Genomic DNA, 12336 nt, shown 5'->3' on the forward strand with positions numbered 1-12336 from the left:
GAGCACCATTACCAATACCCCAGGACAGGGTCACTCCGTACACATGGGGCACCATTACCAATGTCCCAGGACAGGGTCACTCCGTACACATGGGGCACCATTACCAATACCCCGGGACAGGATCACTCAGTAAACATGGAGCACCATTACCAATACCCCAGGACAGGGTCACTACATACACATGGGGCACCATTACCAATACCCCGGGACAGGGTCACTCAGTACACATGGGGCACCATTACCAATGTCCCGGGACAGGGTCACTACGTACACATGGGGCACCATTACCAATACCCCGGGACAGGGTCACTCTGTACACATGGGACACCATTACCAATGTCCCGCGACAGGGTCACTCCGTACACATGGGGCACCATTACCAATACCCCAGGACAGGATCACTACATACACATGGGGCACCATTACCAATACCCCAGGACAGGGTCACTCAGTACACATGGGGCACCATTACCAATACCCCAGGACAGGGTCACTCAGTACACATGGGGCACCATTACCAATACCCCAGGACAGGATCACTCTGTACACATGGGGCACCATTACCAATACCCCAGGACAGGGTCACTCAGTACACATGGGGCACCATTACCAATGCTTTGGGACAGGGTCTGCCCAGGTGGACACATCATACTACGAGCTCCATGTCTGCCAGGTGGAGGTACTGGCCAGTGTCTGATCCAGAGGTAGGTGTCCAGGGGACAGCCAGTCTTTGTACTGTGAGCTTTATATTCAGTGTGTTATTAGATAGCAATAGAAGATCAGAGGAAATGATTCAGGTTTTACATACTAATATCTCCATAAAAAATATTATGGGAACTAAAACGTCAAAGACCAGAGGAATATTTATGGGATGTGAACCCAAAACACCAACTGATATATAAAAGGATTCCAGTTTTATTTTTTTATATAAAGAGGGTTTTGAGACATTCACAGATTGAACCCCGAGGAGACCCTGACACACCATAGGAGTACAGCACAGAACTTTCCTCCGACACGTTTCAGGGAACAAAGTCCACTTTTGAAGATGGAAGTACAGCTCATGTGATAAGAGTAAGAACCTAGAAGAACAAATGTCTATACATTGCTTAGCTATCAGCTGATAGATCAATACACAAACCTCATGAGAGGGATCAGAGGGATTGGTTTCATGATGGGTGTCCTTCAAGATTCCTATGGCACACAAAGAGGTCGCCCTTCAGAAGATAATCAGTATGAAGGACGCTATGAGAGATAAGGGGGGGGGACTCAGACTGCAGTGCCAGGCGAGATGGACCCCCCCGAAGGTAGTAAACATTGGTTACAATGTAATAGAAATGTTTGGACATTTGTAACCTATGATGTGACATGTTTGTTCTATAGATCACTCTCATCACTTAAGCTGCATCTCCGTCCTCGAAATACTGACCTTTGTTCCAAGAAACGTGTGAGATGGAAGTTCTGTAGAGCTCTGGTGTGTGGGGTCTCCTCGTCCTTTCATCCCGAGGAATCTGGATTGTATGAAAACTGCGATGATATTTCAGGGTGGGGCTCAGTATTCTCATCCCAGAATTCTCTTTCTACTAGACCATGAGATATTGCTTCTGAAGATCCCAGGCCTCCTTTAGTCTAATGAGAAACTCTGGGGCCAAGAGGGGCTGAGATCCTTCCATATAGAGTGGGTTGTGAGGTATAGTGGGTGTAATACAAGGTAGATTCATGGGCGCCAGACACTTCTTGAATGCAAAGAGATTTTATTTCTCTTGAACAGAACTTTGGGAGAGAGGGTTAGGGCCAGCACACCCTTAGGTAGTTGCAATGTTAATTATCAGACTCCGAGACCTCTACAGGTAGACAGCCATGCAAGGAAAAGCATCCAGCAAGACATCACATCTGCAGGTGTAGGATCGCTGTCTCCTATGACAACAGTCTAAGGCCCCATACACACTATCAGTTTTTCCTTTAGACTTACCAAAACCATGTAGTGAAGGGCCGGCCTGATTGCATACAGATTGAAACTCCTAAGGTTTGACCTCATATTATATGGTTTTGGTAAATCTGAAGGAAAAACTCAGCAGAAAAACTGATAGTCTGTATGGGGCTTTAGAACAGTTATTATTATTATTATTATACACGATTTATATAGCGCCAACTTGCTCTGCAAGTGTCCCCTCCTCTGGTTGGGTCCCTGGCTTGGCACACAATAATGCTCTGCAAGTGTCCCCTCCACTGGTTGGGTCTCTGGCTTGGCACACAAGGCTGCTCTGCAAGTGTCACCTCTGCTGGTTGGGTCTCTGGCTTGGCACACAAGGCTGCTCTGCAAGTGTCACCTCTGCTGGTTGGGTCCCTGGCTTTGCACACATGGCTGCTCTGCAAGTGTCACCTCCGCTGGTTGGGTCCCTGGCTTTGCACACAAGGCTGCTCTGCAAGTGTCACCTCCGCTGGTTGGGTCCCTGGCTTTGCACACAAGGCTGCTCTGCAAGTGTCACCTCCACTGGTTGGGTCCCTGGCTTTGCACACAAGGCTGCTCTGCAAGTGTCACCTCCGCTGGTTGGGTCCCTGGCTTTGCACACAAGGCTGCTCTGCAAGTGTCACCTCCGCTGGTTGGGTCCCTGGCTTTGCACACAAGGCTGCTCTGCAAGTGTCACCTTCGCTGGTTGGGTCCCTGGCTTGGCACACAAGGCTGCTCTGCAAGTGTCACCTCCGCTGGTTGGGTCCCTGGCTTGGCACACATGGCTGCTCTGCAAGTGTCACCTCTGCTGGTTGGGTCCCTGGCTTGGCACACATGGCTGCTCTGCAAGTGTCACCTCTGCTGGTTGGGTCCCTGGCTTGGCACACAAGGCTGCTCTGCAAGTGTCACCTCCGCTGGTTGGGTCCCTGGCTTGGCACTTCTCAAGCGTCATCCCCACTATCCTACTGGGTCCCTGGCTTGGCACTTCTCAAGTGTCACCCCCACGCTATCCTGCTGGGTCTCTGGCTTGGCACTTGCTGAAGCTTTCCTACTTCTTCACCGTCCCCGGCTGGTGAGAAGTCTGCTCTGGTGCAGCAATTCCAGAATTAGGGGGAAATCAGTGGATCTCCTAACAATTAGCCAGGACAATTACTACTTTGGCAAACGAAATTTGCTAGTAGCCCTGCCTAAACACCAGGGTGCTACATCCTCCCCCTGCCTAGAAAACTACGTCTCAGCGTTTGCAAGAAAAAAAAAATGTAAACTCTCAAGTGGGTGTCCTGTCAAAAACAGGGATAGGTGGGGTAACAGGGGAGGATAAACAAAGTAACAATACATGTGGTGTATCACATGAAGTAGGTATGCATAACATATGTACATGATCAAGTGGCAGTTCACACAAGGGCAGATAAATAGAAGACAGTGTTTACAGTTTTACCTGTGGCGTGCCACCCGAACAAGTGAGGGAAGAAAAGAAATATACAATAACAGTAGTCTTATGTCCTAATAATGTCCTAGTAGACATCTATCTACTATATACATGAGGGTGCCACCCCTTTTTCATGACAATTCTAGAGAAAAACTTAGTGACTCCGGTGGTGGCCCGTGGATTGTGGGCACATGGACACTGCCCCCCCATCCATGCTCCGGCCCCTATCAGGACGCCGGATGCATGCATTCCTATGACGGGGGTATATTTTTTTAAGCACCCTTGATTAAAGCCAGAGGCTCTAATAGGCTTCAACATATGATGGGCTCGGGGCGCAGAGAGTGCGCCCCCCGATCCCACCCAATTGTGTGACCATAGCAAATTAATTTTCTCTATTTGCAGATTATCGCTTCTCCCCGCCAATCGGGAGGCGGATCGTCAGACCTGTTTGACCGATTGGCCAAAGCGTCAGGGCATCCTATATGACGTCAGAGGGGCGGGGGTCAGCCATTTACATCACCGGGTGGCCCCGCCCTTGGCTATATAAGAGCTGTTACTGCGAAAAGACAGCAGTCAGCGGGACGCCTCCCATGGAGGCGGAGCTTTTCCTTTTTCTTGGGTCCGTCGGCTCTTTGATTGAAGATGGATGGACATCACGGGACAGGAATAAAGGTATTGTCAAAAACTGTCCAACTTTTTTGGTGAATGGGTAGGGGTACAATGTAACCGATATCCATTGTGGGGGGGGCAAGATCTGGGGGCCCCCTTCTCAAAGGGGGCTTCTAGATTCCCATTAACCCCCCACTCGCAGACCCCACAACCACTGGGCAAGGGTTGTGGGGATGAGGCACTTGTCCCCTTTAATATGGGGACAAAGTGATTTGGGGGACCCCAAAGCACCCTCCCCATGTTGATGGTATGTGGCCTGGTATGGTTCAGGAATGTGGGGGGGCTCTCTCGTCCCCGCTTTTCATGCAGTCTGCAGGTTGCATGCTTGGATAAGGGTCTGGTATGGATTTTGGGGGGGAACCCCACACAATTGTTTTATTTTTATTTTAGCGTGGGGTTCCCCTTAATCACTTCAATACACTGTGTTATATATACACTACACTGCCTGCACTGACTGAATATAGAGTATATACATATATATACTAGACTGACTATATATACATATAAATACACTGCCTGCACTGACTGAATAACCTGCCTGCTTAATCTAAATCACACTCTCTCTCCATCCACACCAACAACACCACACGGGGCCGAACCGCGGGCTCATCCCGAGTATGAAAGGTTACTATGGAGGATTGATATTTAGGGTTGCTATGGAGGATTGTTATGAAGGGTTACTATGGAGGATTGTTATTTAGGGTTACTATGGAGGATTGTTATGACGGGTTACTATGGAGGATTGTTATGACGGGTTACTATGGAGGATTGTTATGACGGGTTGCTATGAAGGGTTGCTATGCAGGATTGTTATTTAGGGTTGCTATGGAGGATTGTTATGAAGGGTTACTATGGAGGATTGTTATTTAGGGTTGCTATGCAGGATTGTTATGACGGGTTACTATGGAGGATTGTTATGACGGGTTACTATGGAGGATTGTTATGACGGGTTGCTATGAAGGGTTGCTATGCAGGATTGTTATTTAGGGTTGCTATGGAGGATTGTTATGAAGGGTTACTATGGAGGATTGATATTTAGGGTTGCTATGCAGGATTGTTATTTAGGGTTACTATGGAGGATTGTTATGATGGGTTACTATGGAGGATTGTTATTTAGGGTTACTATGGAGGATTGTTATGACGGGTTACTATGGAGGATTGTTATGACGGGTTGCTATGAAGGATTGTTATTTAGGGTTGCTATGGAGGATTGTTATGACGGGTTACTATGAAGGGTTGCTATGCAGGATTGTTATTTAGGGTTGCTATGGAGGATTGTTATGACGGGTTACTATGGAGGATTGTTATTTAGGGTTACTATGGAGGATTGTTATGACGGGTTACTATGGAGGATTGTTATGACGGGTTACTATGGAGGATTGTTATGACGGGTTGCTATGGAGGATTGTTATGACGGGTTGCTATGAAGGGTTGCTATGCAGGATTGTTATTTAGGGTTGCTATGGAGGATTGTTATGACGGGTTACTATGGAGGATTGTTATGACTGGTTGCTATGGACTGGTTACTATGAAGGGTTGCTATAGATGGGTTGCTATGGACTGTCTGGTTGCTATGGAGGATTGCTATGAAATGTTACTATGAAGGGTTGCTATGGACTTGTTTCTATGGGTGGGTTTCTATGGACGGGTTGCTATGGACAGGTTGCTATAGACGGGTTGCTATGGACAAGTTGCTATAGATAAGTTGCTATGGATGGATTGCTATGGAGGGTTGGAATGGATGGGTTGCTATGGGCTGGTTGCTATGGAGGGGTTGCTATGGACGAGTTGTTATGGACGGGTTGCTATGGGGGGGTTGCTATGGATAAGCAGTTGTATAAAGGGGAGGGGTTCTGTAAGTGATGGGCGGGGAATGCTGGGACTTGTAGTCTCCTCCCCCTCCTCAGTACAGAAGTGTCCCCGACACAGGCGCCATTTTCCCGGAGACCATCCGCCTTCTCTCAGGGGAGAATTCCATCCATCCTCTGGGGACATGACTCCTCCTAAGAGGGCGGAGCGAGGAGTCCGGGGGCGGGTCTGCTCTCCGGGAACTCATACCGGGGAAGGATGGGGAGGGAGGAGGGGGACGGAGTGAGGGCGGGGTTTTGTTCTCCGGGAAGATGACGGGGTGGGAGGAGTTAGGAAGATCGGGGCGGGGTCTGGTCTCTGGGAAGATGGAGTGGTGGGAGGGACGTGTTTGGTGGGAGGGACGTGTTTGGTGGGAGGTATATAAAGAGGGGGAGGAGATTGCAGTCACACATCTGATGAGGAGATGGGAGGTGAAATATGAGACTGTCTGAGTGTAGATGGGGGAGGGGAGTGTGTCACCTGTGCGAGAAGCTGCTGGTGGAAGCTGACTCTCCCCTCCCCCTATATCACTGATGTCCTCCCCCCCCCCCCTTTATCACTGATGTCCTCCCCCCCCCCTTTATCACTGATGTCCTCCTCCCCCCCCCCCCCTTATCACTGATGTCCTCCCCTCCCCCCTTTATCACTGATGTCCTCCCCTCCCCCCTTATCACTGATGTCCTCCCTCCCCCCTTTATCACTGATGTCTCCCCCCCCCCCCCCTTATCACTGATGTCCTCCCCCCCCCCCTTTATCACTGATGTCCTCCTCCCCCCCCTTATCACTGATGTCTCCCCCCCCCCCTTTATCACTGATGTCCTCCTCCCCCCCCTTATCACTGATGTCTCCCCCCCCCCCTTTATCACTGATGTCCTCCCCCCCCTTATCACTGATGTCCTCCTCCCCCCCCCCCCTTATCACTGATGTCCTCCTCCCCCCCCCCCTTATCACTGATGTCCTCCCCCCCCCCCCCCCTTATCACTGATGTCCTCCCCCCCCCCCCCCTTATCACTGATGTCCTCCTCCCCCCCCCCTTATCACTGATGTCCTCCCCCCCCTTATCACTGATGTCCTCCCCCCCCTTATCACTGATGTCTCCCCCCCCCCTTATCACTGATGTCCTCCTCCCCCCCCCCCTTATCACTGATGTCCTCCCCCCCCCCTTTATCACTGATGTCTCCCCCCCCCCTTATCACTGATGTCCTCCCCTCCCCCCTTTATCACTGATGTCTCCCCCCCCCTTATCACTGATGTCCTCCCCCCCCCCCTTATCACTGATGTCCTCCTCCCCCCCCCCTTATCACTGATGTCCTCCTCCCCCCCCTTATCACTGATGTCCTCCTCCCCCCCCCCCTTATCACTGATGTCCTCCTCCCCCCCCCCCCTTATCACTGATGTCCTCCCCCCCCTTATCACTGATGTCCTCCCCCCCCTTATCACTGATGTCTCCCCCCCCTTATCACTGATGTCCTCCTCCCCCCCCCCTTATCACTGATGTCCTCCTCCCCCCCTTATCACTGATGTCCTCCTCCCCCCCCCCTTATCACTGATGTCCTCCCCCCCCCCTTATCACTGATGTCCTCCTCCCCCCCCCCCTTATCACTGATGTCCTCCCCCCCCCCTTATCACTGATGTCCTCCTCCCCCCCCCCCTTATCACTGATGTCCTCCTCCCCCCCCCCCTTATCACTGATGTCCTCCTCCCCCCCCCCTTATCACTGATGTCCTCCTCCCCCCCCCCTTATCACTGATGTCCTCCCCTCCCCCTTTATCACTGATGTCTCCCCCCCCCCTTTATCACTGATGTCCTCCCCTCCCCCCCTTTATCACTGATGTCCTCCTCCCCTCCCCCTTATCACTGATGTCGTCCTCCCCTCCCCCCCCCCCTTATCACTGATGTCTCACCCCCCCTTATCACTGATGTCTCCCCCCCCTTATCACTGATGTCTCCCCCCCCCTTATCACTGATGTCTCCCCCCCCCCCTTATCACTGATGTCCTCCCCTCCCCCCCCTTTATCACTGATGTCGTCCTCCCCTCCCCCCCCCCCCCCTTATCACTGATGTCGTCCTCCCCTCCCCCCCCCTTATCACTGATGTCGTCCTCCCTCCCCCCCCCTTATCACTGATGTCGTCCTCCCCTCCCCCCCCTTTATCACTGATGTCCCCCCCCCCTTATCACTGATGTCGTCCTCCCCTCCCCCCCCCCCTTATCACTGATGTCGTCCTCCCCTCCCCCCCCCCCCTTATCACTGATGTCCTCCTCCCCCCCCCCCCCCTTATCACTGATGTCCTCCTCCCCCCCCCCCTTATCACTGATGTCTCCCCCCCCCCCCCTTATCACTGATGTCTCCCCCCCCCCCCTTATCACTGATGTCTCCCCCCCCCCTTATCACTGATGTCCTCCTCCCCCCCCCCCCCCCTTATCACTGATGTCCTCCCCCCCCCCCCCCCTTATCACTGATGTCCTCCTCCCCTCCCCTCCCCCCTTATCACTGATGTCCTCCCCTCCCCCCCTTTATCACTGATGTCCTCCTCCCCTCCCCCTTATCACTGATGTCGTCCTCCCCTCCCCCCCCCCCCTTATCACTGATGTCCTCCCCCCCCCTTATCACTGATGTCTCCCCCCCCCTTATCACTGATGTCTCCCCCCCCCTTATCACTGATGTCTCCCCCCCCTTATCACTGATGTCTCCCCCCCCCTTATCACTGATGTCTCCCCCCCGCCCTTATCACTGATGTCCTCCCCTCCCCCCCCTTTATCACTGATGTCGTCCTCCCTTCCCCCCCCCCCCTTATCACTGATGTCGTCCTCCCCTCCCCCCCCCCTTTATCACTGATGTCCCCCTCCCCTCCCCCCCCTTTATCACTGATGTCCCCCCCCCCTTATCACTGATGTCGTCCTCCCCTCCCCCCCCCCCTTATCACTGATGTCGTCCCTCCCCTCCCCCCCCCTTATCACTGATGTCGTCCTCCTCCCCCCCCCTTATCACTGATGTCGTCCTCCCTCCCCCCCCCTTATCACTGATGTCGTCCTCCCCTCCCCCCCCCCTTATCACTGATGTCGTCCCCCCTCCCCCCCCCCCCTTATCACTGATGTCGTCCTCCCCTCCCCCCCCCCCTTATCACTGATGTCGTCCTCCCCTCCCCCCCCCCTTATCACTGATGTCGTCCTCCCCTCCCCCCCCCCCTTATCACTGATGTCGTCCTCCCCTCCCCCCCCCCCCTTATCACTGATGTCGTCCTCCCCTCCCCCCCCCCTTATCACTGATGTCGTCCTCCCCTCCCCCCCCCCTTATCACTGATGTCGTCCTCCCCTCCCCCCCCCCTTATCACTGATGTCGTCCTCCCTCCCCCCCCCCCTTATCACTGATGTCGTCCCTCCCCTCCCCCCCCCCCCCTTATCACTGATGTCGTCCTCCCCTCCCCCCCCCCCCCCCTTATCACTGATGTCGTCCTCCCTCCCCCCCCCCCCCCCTTATCACTGATGTCGTCCTCCCCTCCCCCCCCCCCCTTATCACTGATGTCGTCCTCCCCTTCCCCCCCCCCTTATCACTGATGTCGTCCTCCCCTTCCCCCCCCTTATCACTGATGTCGTCCTCCCCTCCCCCCCCCCCCTTATCACTGATGTCGTCCTCCCCTCCCCCCCCCCCCCTTATCACTGATGTCGTCCTCCCCTCCCCCCCCCCCTTATCACTGATGTCGTCCTCCCCTCCCCCCCCCCCCTTATCACTGATGTCGTCCTCCCCTCCCCCCCCCCCTTATCACTGATGTCGTCCTCCCCTCCCCCCCCCCCCCCCTTATCACTGATGTCGTCCTCCCCTCCCCCCCCCCTTATCACTGATGTCGTCCTCCCCTCCCCCCCCCCCCTTATCACTGATGTCGTCCTCCCTCCCCCCCCCCCCCTTATCACTGATGTCGTCCTCCCCTCCCCCCCCCCTTATCACTGATGTCGTCCTCCCCCCCCCCCCCCTTATCCACTGATGTCGTCCTCCCCTCCCCCCCCCCCTTATCACTGATGTCGTCCTCCCCTCCCCCCCCCCCCTTATCACTGATGTCGTCCTCCCCTCCCCCCCCCCCCCTTATCACTGATGTCGTCCTCCCCTCCCCCCCCCCCCTTATCACTGATGTCGTCCTCCCCTCCCCCCCCCCCCTTATCACTGATGTCGTCCTCCCCTCCCCCCCCCTTATCACTGATCTTCTTGTCTTCCAGATCCGGAATTGTGCGGTCAGTCCGGTGTCACCATGGCGGAGTCCCCTCTAACAGGTAATCCCCTCCCCCGACTATCGGGAGATTTGTTTCTCTAACGGGCCGGACTTTCTATGAGATCTGCAGAGGAAACGGTGATTCCGGTAAAGTGTGGCGGGGGAGGGGGGATTACACACAAAATAATGCACATTTTTGCAGGTAAAGAAATGTAGATATCGGGGGAGGGGCGCCATTCATTGTAAAGGAGACCAGCAGTGACACCACGCAGCATCACAGCCAGCTCCCTACCGCGCATGCGCCAAATGAACTGCGCTTTCTGAATGGCCCGGGGGGAGGAGGGGGCCAAACTTCATGTGGTGAGGTCTACTGGAAGGGGGGGGGGGAGCCAAGTACTTTCTCCCCCCCCCCCACAAAACTATTTACACCCCCCACAAAGATGGAAACTGTTTTCTATTGGTCCCCTTTCACACGGGCACCTCCACTAATATAACTGGTAGAGGTAGTCCCATCCCCCCACCCCCCCGGCCACATCCCATGGCGGTAGAGGTCCCCCCCATTCCATTGGATCTCTGTGGGGGGAGGGGGTCACCCCTTGGATCTCTATAGGCACGGAGGTGGGGGGTGTAGGAGATGCGTCCTGCCACACTTCATAGGACATCTTATGTACGCACAACCGGACTTTCGACAGACTGAACTCCGGAGGACTTCCGACGAAACGGACTTTCCTACACCGGATCACACCAAAGTCCGGCGGATTGGAACGTGATGACGTACGACGAGACTAGAATAAGGAAGTTTGAAGCCAATAGCCGCCCTCGCGTCGTCTGTCCATCAGACCAGAACACAGACTCAAGTCCGTCAGAAAAAATTTGAAACCTGTTCTATTTATAAAGTCCGTCTGATTTTTGGACAGCAAAGGTCCGATGAAGCCCCCACACCATCGAATTCGGTCCGTCGGGTCGTGTGACGCAGCATTACACTCGGTGTCCTCAGGGGATTATAAACCCAATTCTGTGAATAGATCTTCTTCTGATGTCTCTTCATCGCTCCGCCGGTACTGATGGACCAGGTTACTGTTATTGACTTGGTGCATTTCCCACCCCTTTCCTTCTCTGGAAAGCAGAACATGCACCCACCTTGCCCCTCCCTCCCCCGCAACTTCCACCTGCAGTATCTAGAATAAAGGGGTCTCCAAACTACGGCCCTCCAGTTGATCAGGAACTACAATTCAGTTTTACACTGCCTCCAACAGCTGGAGGACGTAGTTTGGAGATCCCTGAATGGGGACATCACAATTCTTCAGATGGGGATCCCAAATCGTGTGGGGAGTCCGGCGCCCCATGGTGTGGGGAGTCCGGCGCCCCGTGGTGTGGGGAGTCCGGCGCCCCATGGTGTGGGGATCTATCTGGAAGGAGGTGGACTTTAATCAGTGATGGTGGGGGGGGGGGGGACACACAGCCTAAGAAGAGTAATTGGGATCCTGTCCTCTGTCCCGAAAGCGGCAATGAGGGACCCTGCAGGACTATAGAGTAATCATTTTCCGACTAGGCTTGTGCAATTCATTTCGTAACGAATCGAAATGCGGCCAAATTTTGCATCTTTCGGAAATTCGGATGCATCCGAATAAAAAAAAAATAACAAATTACAACGAATACGAAAGAAGTATAACGAATGGATTCGAAATTATTTCAACCGCATTCGAAAATATTTTGTGACCAGACTTTAGGGCCATGTATCTCGGGGTCACTTGGTGCTAGACACTTCAAATTTGGATATGTTGTATTGCTAGTATTATTGTATTTGCATACCAAATTTGGGGTTTCTAGCTATAAGTGACCCCAAAATATGTGGCCCCAAATTCGGGTCGCAAAATGTTATTAGAGCAGAGAATGACATTTTTCTACCCGATTTTGGGGCCACATATCTCGGGGTCACTTATAGCTAGAAACCCCAAAATTTGATATGCAAACACAATAGTACTAGCTCTACAACATATCCAAATTTGAAGTGTCTAGCACCAAGTGACCCCGAGATACATGGCCCTAAAGTCGGGTCACAAAGTATTTTCGAATGCGGTTGAAATAATGTTGAATCATGTTGAAATCATTTCGAATGCATTTGAAATTATTTCAACCGCATTCGAAAATATTTTGTGACCTGAATTTAGGGCCATGTATCTCGGGGTCACTTGGTGCTAGACACTTCAAATTTGGATATGTTGTAGAGCTAGTATTG

At 53.1% G+C, this 12336-nt stretch overlaps 1 long non-coding RNA gene across 1 annotated transcript in view; it reads left to right on the plus strand.

Annotated features, from left to right (window-relative positions):
• The first annotated feature begins 1057 nt into the window (after positions 1–1057).
• The window catches only part of LOC143959494 (uncharacterized), a 236931-nt gene continuing 225652 nt past the window's right edge, over positions 1058–12336 (plus strand). Inside the window, exons 1-2 of the long non-coding RNA XR_013270239.1 lie at positions 1058–1542; positions 10105–10158. This is a non-coding gene — a long non-coding RNA (uncharacterized LOC143959494). The remainder of the gene's footprint in view (positions 1543–10104; positions 10159–12336) is intronic.

The sequence above is a fragment of the Lithobates pipiens genome, unplaced genomic scaffold (genome assembly GCF_037356315.1).
Source record: "Lithobates pipiens isolate NorthernLeopardFrog02 unplaced genomic scaffold, aLitPip1_a1.2 Scaffold_77, whole genome shotgun sequence".
NCBI classification, from domain to species: domain Eukaryota; kingdom Metazoa; phylum Chordata; class Amphibia; order Anura; family Ranidae; genus Lithobates; species Lithobates pipiens.